Raw genomic sequence first — 10462 nt, forward strand, 5'->3', positions numbered from 1 at the left:
TTCTCCTTTGACTAGGGCTCCCAACTGTAGACTAATACGTTTACGATCACTTCCTAAGCTGTACTTCCCCTCTTCGTCTATTTCCATTATTGCGAGCTTACTATAGATGCCCTGCGATATTAGACAGTAGTCAATGGTTGTTTGCCTGTTACGGGATTCCCACGTGATTTGTCCCTCACATTTAGTTTCTCTATTGACAATAACTAGGTTGTGCCGCTCACACAACTCTAGCATTAACTTCCCGTTACAATCTGCGTATCCATCCAGATCCTCGATGTGGCCGTTTATGTCTCCAAGCAAAATAATATCGACACCGTCTCCAATCTGCTTTATATCGTGATTGAGGCACTTAACTAGATCCTTGTTTTCTTGCCTGCATTTGTCCCCGGTCCGTAAATAAACTACCCCTAGCCATGTCCTTTCACCGGCAATTGTACCTGATACCCAGACATGTTCTTTGCAAGTTGATTTTATTCTTTGCCAATTTGTTCCTTGATGTATCAGCATACCTACTCCTCCTTCCTTCTTCTACGTTGTTGTTCTGTTGCATCCTTCCCAGACATAGCCATCGATTAAAGGTGGATCGTCTAGATCCCTCAGATGTGTCTCGCATAGAGCGTACACACCTACTGCTTCGTCCTTTAACTGCTGTTCTATTTCTAGCTATTTCGCTCTCTTTCTACCCCCTTGCATGTTTATGTAACTGATCCTGGCATTAAATTTCTTTTTCGTAGTTTTCTTTCTCGGCCTCCTAGTGGCCATTTTGTTGGGCTCAGTCGCCATTGTTACATTTACTACATCGCTTCTACCTACTACTGCGCCCTGAGCCACCGTGGACCCCCTAAAAAAGCTATCGCTCGGCCTCCCAGGCGCCAGCCTATCTTTTCTCCTACCCTTCCACTGAAATGGATGCCGTCTCGTTCAAAGTCTCTGCCCAAACCTGCTCTGTGCACTTCCTTGTTTATGTCTACCACCTCAAAGCCTTTCTCGAGGCTTAACTTCCTTATCTCTCGATTAAGATTCACAACGTCGTTAGCAACCTCTACATTCCTTCCTTGTACCTCCGGCACTGTACACACCACGATCTGCGCTTGCTGTGCTATCGCCCTTATACCGTCAACTCCCTCAGGTAATCTTTTCCCTACTTGTGCGGCGTTACCATTCAGGACGTCATTTAGCCCCGCCGCTACTACTACCAAGTTACGCCTTGCAACATTCTCGGAAAGTTCACTTTTTGTCGCTCTCAGAACATCGTCCATTGTCCTTCCTGGAAACACCCCGACTGCTACCCGCCTATCACCCTTTACACGGTCCAGAATAGCTCTTTTGCAGCGCCTCATGTTTGAGACACCAGCGATAAGCACTAGTGTACTCTGCCCTTCCCTCCTATCTTCCGGATCTTGCTGCCTCTTATCAGCGACTGTGACCTCATTTCCTGAAATTAGCTCGTTCTCCTTCTCAGTATACCGCCTCTCGACTTCCCGGCTGCGACCTGTGCGTAGCTGCTCCTGCCTGAACACGTCTGACGTACTGGCTTATCGCTGTCCATGCCAGTGCAAGCCCCATCCACGTGGCTGGCACTGGAACGCCCGCCATTGTGGCTTCCAATGGCGGTGTCAGCCATTTCTGAGTCCAACTGAGAAAGCTGTTCTTGAAGCTTGCGCTTCTCTGTCCTTTCTATCTGTAACTCTGTTTCTAGAGCATCCAGCCTTAGCACTAGTTTGCTGTTCGCCTCTTCAGCCCTGTCCAGGCGTGCACCTAATACGCAGAATTTGCACATAAAATCTGCGCCTTCGGTTTCTTTTAAATTCACCGACGCCTCACACTCCATACAACTAACCTTCAGTAGCTTAACCATATTAGCAACACTCGATTATTGCTTCCACCAAATGCTAATATATCTACAGGCTCGACAAAAAACACTTGAAAACACGTGCAGAAATGAAATAAAATTCTGCCTACCGCAAATGCCGGTCGATCACTTAGAAAAAAAATAGCTATCTCTCTAAAAGTTGACGCACAAAAAAGCACTGTTGACGCACAAAAAGAGCGCGGCGACGGCAGCGCCCCCACTCGGCAGCGGCGCGGCTGCAGCTGTAGTGCGCCGTGCCTCGCGCCGCCCTAACCCGACAGTTTGATGTGGGAGCCCAGCGACGGCCGTTCTTGTTGCCATAGCAACGACGCTCCATCTGTTGCGCGCCGTGCCTCGCGCTGCCCTTATCCGACGGCTTGAAACGGGGGCCCATCTGCGGTCGCTCTAAAGGTCAACCGTGCCTCGCGCCGCCCCTAAGCGAAAGGCTGAAACCTGGCGTAGTATTCCTTACGCAATAAAAGAAAATGCGAATGCTTTAAGGAGGTGTGATTGAAATAATCGGGAAAAGTACTAGAATCTACTTAATGTAGCTGTCGGCAAAGAAACTCGCGTTTCGGGGTCGAGTACGTGAAATGTGTTCCGCTTAGTGTTCGTCGCTTGGCAGCAGGTATATATAATAAGAAATAGTTTTTAGTGCGCCTTATGTACGTCGTCTAAAAGATTTTTCACCGCTGTCTGGCCGCTGGTTTCTATACACATAAAAAGAAAGGAGCTGGATATCGGCAGATCGAACTTCGCCAAAAAGCTAAAGTTCGTAGAGGCGAAAGCATTTTCCGCACCATTTTGCCTATGTGACACTGGTGACGTCACCACTGAATTACGTCACACATAATTGATGACGAAGTAATGACAAATTACTAATTAGTAACTAATTACTGCTTAATGACTAAAACTAATTAACTGCTAATTAATGACGCTCAAGCTTCGCCTTTAGGAGTGGAACGCGACAGCGTGTTGTAGCGCTGCCAGGCGGTCCACGAAACACCACCACCAGTTCGGCGCGATGCCTTGCCCTTTGAACGCAACGCTTTTTGAGGAAAGGAAATGGCGCAGTAATTCTGTCATCTCGGTGGACACCCGAACCGCACAGTACAGGAAGGGAGGAACGCCACCACCCGTTCGGCGCGAAGCTACCGGCGCTTGTATTCCGGTCCTGTAGGAGGGCTTAGAGAGTCTCGTTAAATCTCGTAAGGTGCCCGGATGCTCTTGTTTCAGTGCCCGGATGTTGGCTCTCGGTCTCGGCGTGACGTCACCACACTGCCGACAACGGGAGCTAAAAGCATTTCACGCTTAAAACAGTTCTCTATTTTCTCTCAAACCCAGACCGCCCGGGCTATGCCGGGCCGCTGGAGGCTGGCGCGCTTTTCAGAGAACGTCCGTATGCGCTGCCTGCGCTCTCGATTCCTTCTCGTGCATCAGCCCGCTGCTCTCTGACCTGGCTGTTCTGGCAAATGCGAGCTCGGTGAATTTTCCTTGCAGTTCACGGTTTAGACAGTCCTACCTGCAGTTTTCTCCCGACTGCGGTGCGCCGCGAAAGTGTACTTCGTTTTGCATGCACGATGGTGTTTAGTACTTGCCCGCCAACTCTAGATGAAGGGTTCGTCGCTATGTCATTGCCGTGCAGCTTGTTGCAAGAGCTTCTCCAGGGCAACGCCAGTGTGTGATGGTCTCGATTTTTAACGGGGCAGCTCCTGAAGTATACTGCATTTCGCGACAGCCTCAGGTGCAGGCCTGTGAGCAGACCGCGGAGTGCCGTCGACGAGCTCGTTTCTTTGCGCTTTAAACCGGTTTCATGCTCACCACTGCGCACCGATCGTTGGCCGAACGGCGCTAACGAAAGTTTGTCTCGTTCAAGATCCATGTCCGAGCTTCGCACTGCATGGCCTCTTCATATTTTAGCCGTGGTTGTTATTTATCTGTGTGCAACGTAAACGTGCTCCTCTACGATTGTGGGATTTGAATGTCTTCCTCGCAGTTTCAGCAGATGAAGTGACTTGCGCTATACAGTCGTCGGTCTTCGCGAAAAGTTTGGTTTATGGGGATTTAACGCCCCAAAAGGACTCGGGCTATGAGGGTCGCTGTAGTGAAGGGCTCCAGAAACTTCGACCACCTAGGGTTAAATGCACTGACATCGCACAGTGCAAGGGCCTCTATAATTTCGCCTCAATCGAAATTCGGCCGCCGCGGCCGGGATCGACCCCGCCTCTATCGGGTCAGCAGCCAAGCGCCATAACCACTCGGCCCCCGCGGCGGCGTGGGCTTCGCGAAAGGTTGTTGTTGTTGTAGCCTTTGACAGAATAGGGGGCAGTTATCTGTGCGGACCAGTCATATGTTTTCTCTTTTTCTTTCACATGGTCCTGCAATGCACGTTCAGGAAGGAATTGCTAGCCAGAGGGGAGCCACAGTGTAAATACCTGATGTTCTGTAGTTCCCTTCCGTGTGTGCACAGGACGTGCATCATTAATTGTGTTTATATTTGCTCAGGCCTGTCACTGCCAACTCAATTTCAAGGCGATGGATGCTGCAAGGAAGTCGTATTTAGGCAACTTTCATGGACACTAAGAGGGTATTTAGACAAACAAAACAAAGATGAAGCTCGGAGCCAGCAAGTCTGTTGGAGGAAACCTGGCGGTCGCTGGGTGGACCTCACGTGGCGGTCAAGGAACAACGCAGCTGCTGCTGTAACCAGTTTCCAGTGCAGTTCCATGCAAGTAGCACACGGAGCACTTGCTGTTTCAGTGAATCCAATACACTGTTTTTGTTTGTTGCTAATTATTGGTTTGTGAATGTGCGAGATGGTCATGTGTACGTCAACAAGTAGCTGCCAATGTCGTCACTTCGTCTGCTGCAGCAGGATCCCTCACTTGTTTTACTCATTCTGAGAGTTACGTTGTGAAATTTTATCTGTACAAACTTGCTCCTTTTGCACCTTTTGTATGTGCATCTGCACAGGAAGTGAGTTCTTTGTGTGAGCTCCCTTCTCCAGCTCGATTCGGCCTTCACCTCGTTTATGCAGTGAGCTGCGAGTGGTATGGCGAAATGCAAAGTTTCATCATTTCCACAGGTCCAGAGCATGCTGCCAGTTAAGTTTTAAAAATTCAAATTATTAATAGCTTGCCTGCAGTGCGGTTTGTGCTGTGCAGTGCAGTACATCGTAATAACCGCAAAATTTGGTGTCTGAACCCATTTAATGAAGGATAGGGTACCCTCGCTAACTTCACACTAGCTATTCTCCTCAGTGCGAAGTTGCATGTCCAGTCGTCTCCACTTGCTTACCACAACTCTTATGCGGTGAAGCCGTCGTGGCGGCTCAGCGGCTTTAACGTTCGGCTGCTGGTTACAGGGCCGCAGGTTTCATCCCAGGCGCGTAGGTTGTATTTAGATGGATGTGAGATAGAAAGGCGCCTTACTGCTGTGAGACATCAGCGCATACGTAAAGAACCCCCTGGTGGCCAAATGATTAACAGGCTTCCAGTAGCGCACCATTTATGGCCCGCGTGTCACTTCGGACGACAGACTCCTTCTTGCTTCACCGTTTCCGCACCAGAAGTGTAAGTACAGGTGAGGACTGCACTCAGGCCAATCCCGCCCATCATGGATTGGTCTAGCCACCTCAGCTGTGTGGATCGGTGCTCCATCCAACTACAAACGGAGACAATTCGGCAATCTTTGGCAGAAAGCAAAGCAGCAGCCGTGCGACAATATTGTGGCGTGCTGGTCTAGTACTACAAATCGTTTCGTTGGCAGCTTTTGGTTTCCTGCGGGTCGTGTCTTGACACGGCAACATGTGCACACATCTCCGCACGTATGTAGGAAGCAATGCTGAGAGGGCAGACAAAAGCTGTTGAATGCCGCGCTAGAATGAAACTAATTTCTTCTGGCATGAAAAAAGAAGCGACATATGAACCCCCTCAATCATATGTCGTTTTGGTATTCCATTTTACAAGCGCGGTTTCTATGTGCCGACACGCTTTTCATTATCATATTGTTACGTGACGGCAAGGCTTGAAAACAAGGCTACATCACAGATGGCCATGGCATGATTTTAATGGTGGTTGGTCCAGCGCGACCGTTCCGTGCCGCGCCACAGCCAGTTTTGTCGTCTTCTAGTCCGTGACAATATCTTGGGGCTTTTTTTTTTGCGCATTGACGGGCACCTTGGCGTGATGACGCTTGCCCACAGCACGGCACGTAAAACTGACGACTGAAAGTCGGACTGATCAATGAGAAGAAGAAGGCAAGGTATCGTTGCTGTTAGCCAAGTATAAAGTCTGTTCAGAAGAACTTTCTTATAAAGAACTTTCTTATATAGAACTTTCTTATATAGAACTTTCTTATATAAGAACTTTCTTTCTCTTCTTATAAAGTCTGTCTCGGCTGATTGTACCGTGCATTCCGAATGGCATCCCGTTTGACACCAGAAGGGCGGCGAATTATAGGGACCGGACAGCTGGACCTGTGGCTCTCGGCTCTTCCCTCGACGCCGGAATGGGCCGGTGCCAGACGGCTCATTGGAGTGCGCCTTTGTCGTTGGTTTCTGTGGAGTTTGCTTCGGTGCTCTTAATTTAAGTGGTGTTGTGCGTGAATGTCTGCTGAAACGAATTCTAGGCCGACGTGTTGTGTCGGTGGCTGCACTAACAGCTATGCAAACTCGTCGGACACTTCTAACCGATTCATTTTTTCCCCATTTTGCACCGAATTTTGCATACGCACTTAAATACAATATATCACTTTTGCTGGCGAATAGCTGACTGATTAAAATTCAAGCTGCGCCTATTTCTTCTGCTATAAAAAGTTGCAAGTATGTGCATTCTAGGTTCTCAAAGGTCATGTTCTTGAGGAAATCATAATATGAGCTGCGAAAATCTCAAAACTTTGCAACAAAAATGGCGATCGCGCCATTCGGGTGTGAAACGGAGGTAAACTCTTCGAAAGCTAGCAGAGGACCTCCAGGCATTATTAATGCGAGAGCAGTTCTTTTCTCATGAGTGGCGTGTACTGGACCTCTCATCATCAGAGCGTGTCGGCAGAGTGTGTAATCACAGCGTGTCCGCACTGTCAGTCGTCCATTATCGGGTTAATTAATAAAATAGTTGATTAAACAAATATTTAATTCACGTGCATGAATAATCAGTTCAGTAAGATGATTAAGCACAAGGGTAAATAATTAATTTAGAGAGATAAATAATTAGTTGAATTAATCAATCACTTAACAAATTAGGCGTTCATTTAACAGAACCTGTGAATTGGTTAATTTCTTATTTAATTAAATAAGTAAGTAAGTTGCATTACATTCAGTTCAGTCACCGAAATGGCTAATTAACTGGGTAAATTACTGACCGAATTAATTAGCCAAATTAGTGACCACGCAATAAAAAAACAACGACCCTTCGCGGCGTATGCATTGCGTGCCCGCCTATAGCACACAGTGGGTCAGGGTTCGAACCGCAATTCCCACGAAAATCTTCTTTCGAATGGTCATTTGCGTGCAGACAACCTCTGATGACACGCTCTGCTGACAGTCCTGTACACGGAGGCAAAACAAATGACTTAACAGCTTGGCGGTCCTCGAATGGAATCATCGCCGCTCTTGGCCGTGCTCAATTTAAAGCTGGCAATGAACCTTCGAGGAAAGGTTCGAAGGGCGACTGCAGAAACAGTCAAGAATATTGCGGAAGCAGTTGCGCGTTGCTGCGATCATTGCAGGCAGATCTGGTCGCATCCTTCGTCGCGAACATAAATTAAGGCGACGCTTAGGAGGGTAGATGTGTAGACCAGTTCGTGAGAAATCAGGAGGCTATACACTGCAGTACTGGGTGAAGAAATGGGTGAAGGAAACGCGTTTTCATCTGATGTTTTAGAGCGCAGCTCTTTGGCGCCCGTTACTGCGTTTCGCGGCGTCGCCGACGCCGTTGTCCGTTGTAACCAGCAGTCGACATCTTAATGGAGCGGGAGCTTGGAAAGCAGAGGGTAAAATTGGTAAATTGGTTTTTAGGAAAGGAAATGACGCAGTATCTGTCTCACACGTCTCTGTGGACACCTGAACCAGAGGGAAGGCGCATAACTGCCCTCTTGGAACAGTGGACACCTCAATCATGCTTTAAGATACGTGGCGGTAGTGAGAGATGTGCGGTGCATGCGTTGGCACTGACAACGTTATGCCATTTTAAGGAAAGGAAGCGCGCGTAACTGGCTTCCTGGGTCAGTGCACGCCTGAATCGCGCTCATAGGTAGGTGAAATGAAATGTAACGTTCGACGAAAACTCGTCTGGTCGGGAAGAAGATTCATGAAGTCAATAGAAGGAACGCCGACCAAAAGGTTGTTGTTTAATATGAAGACGAAGACGTTTCGGCTTCCATACGGAAGCCTTGATAGTGATCAAGGCTTGTGGGGTAGGTGGGGTGACGAGAGATGTGGGCTGCAGGCATTGTCAACGTTGTGGCAGAAACGAGGTGCTGGAGCCATAAGCCGTCGGCGTTCATTGTGTTAATTGGCGTAGGCGTTTACCACGTTTAACACTCCGATCACTTTAAGGAAAGGAAGGGCGCATAACTGGCACCCTGGGTCAGTGGACGCCTGAATCGCGCTCATAGGTAGGTGGGGTGATGAGAGATGTGGGCTGCAGGCATTGTCAACGTTGTGGCAGAAACGAGGTGCTGGAGCCATAAGCCGTCGGCGTTCATTGTGTTAATTGGCGTAGGCGTTTACCACGTTTAACACTCCGATCACATTAAGGAAAGGAAGGGCGCATAACTGGCACCCTGGGTCAGTGGACGCCTGAATCGCGCTCATAGGTAGGTGGGGTGATGAGAGATGTGGGCTGCAGGCATTGTCAACGTTGTGGCAGAAACGAGGTGCTGGAGCCATAAGCCGTCGGCGTTCATTGTGTTAATTGGCGTAGGCGTTTACCACGTTTTACACTCCGATCACATTAAGGAAAGGAAGGGCGCATAACTGGCACCCTGGGTCAGTGGACGCCTGAATCGCGCTCATAGGTAGGTGGGGTGATGAGAGATGTGGGCTGCAGGCATTGTCAACGTTGTGGCAGAAACGAGGTGCTGGAGCCATAAGCCGTCGGCGTTCATTGTGTTAATTGGCGTAGGCGTTTACCACGTTTTACACTCCGATCACATTAAGGAAAGGAAGGGCGCATAACTGGCACCCTGGGTCAGTGGACGCCTGAATCGCGCTCATAGGTAGGTGGGGTGATGAGAGATGTGGGCTGCAGGCATTGTCAACGTTGTGGCAGAAACGAGGTGCTGGAGCCATAAGCCGTCGGCGTTCATTGTGTTAATTGGCGTAGGCGTTTACCACGTTTAACACTCCGATCACATTAAGGAAAGGAAGGGCGCATAACTGGCACCCTGGGTCAGTGGACGCCTGAATCGCGTTCATAGGTAGGTGGGGTGATGATAGATGTGGGCTGCAGGCATTGTCAACGTTGTGGCAGAAACGAGGTGCTGGAGCCATAAGCCGTCGGCGTTCATTGTGTTAATTGGCGTAGGCGTTTACCACGTTTAACACTCCGATCACATTAAGGAAAGGAAGGGCGCATAACTGGCACCCTGGGTCAGTGGACGCCTGAATCGCGCTCATAGGTAGGTGGGGTGATGAGAGATGTGGGCTGCAGGCATTGTCAACGTTGTGGCAGAAACGAGGTGCTGGAGCCATAAGCCGTCGGCGTTCATTGTGTTAATTGGCGTAGGCGTTTACCACGTTTTACACTCCGATCACATTAAGGAAAGGAAGGGCGCATAACTGGCACCCTGGGTCAGTGGACGCCTGAATCGCGTTCATAGGTAGGTGGGGTGATGAGAGATGTGGGCTGCAGGCATTGTCAACGTTGTGGCAGAAACGAGGTGCTGGAGCCATAAGCCGTCGGCGTTCATTGTGTTAATTGGCGTAGGCGTTTACCACGTTTTACACTCCGATCACATTAAGGAAAGGAAGGGCGCATAACTGGCACCCTGGGTCAGTGGACGCCTGAATCGCGTTCATAGGTAGGTGGGGTGATGAGAGATGTGGGCTGCAGGCATTGTCAACGTTGTGGCAGAAACGAGGTGCTGGAGCCATAAGCCGTCGGCGTTCATTGTGTTAATTGGCGTAGGCGTTTACCACGTTTAACACTCCGATCACATTAAGGAAAGGAAGGGCGCATAACTGGCACCCTGGGTCAGTGGACGCCTGAATCGCGTTCATAGGTAGGTGGGGTGATGAGAGATGTGGGCTGCAGGCATTGTCAACGTTGTGGCAGAAACGAGGTGCTGGAGCCATAAGCCGTCGGCGTTCATTGTGTTAATTGGCGTAGGCGTTTACCACGTTTAACACTCCGATCACATTAAGGAAAGGAAGGGCGCATAACTGGCACCCTGGGTCAGTGGACGCCTGAATCGCGCTCATAGGTAGGTGGGGTGATGAGAGATGTGGGCTGCAGGCATTGTCAACGTTGTGGCAGAAACGAGGTGCTGGAGCCATAAGCCGTCGGCGTTCATTGTGTTAATTGGCGTAGGCGTTTACCACGTTTAACACTCCGATCACATTAAGGAAAGGAAGGGCGCATAACTGGCACCCTGGGTCAGTGGACGCCT

Source organism: Amblyomma mixtum, chromosome 10 (assembly GCF_055824585.1).
Source record: "Amblyomma mixtum isolate Tamu chromosome 10, ASM5582458v1, whole genome shotgun sequence".
Lineage (NCBI taxonomy): Eukaryota > Metazoa > Arthropoda > Arachnida > Ixodida > Ixodidae > Amblyomma > Amblyomma mixtum.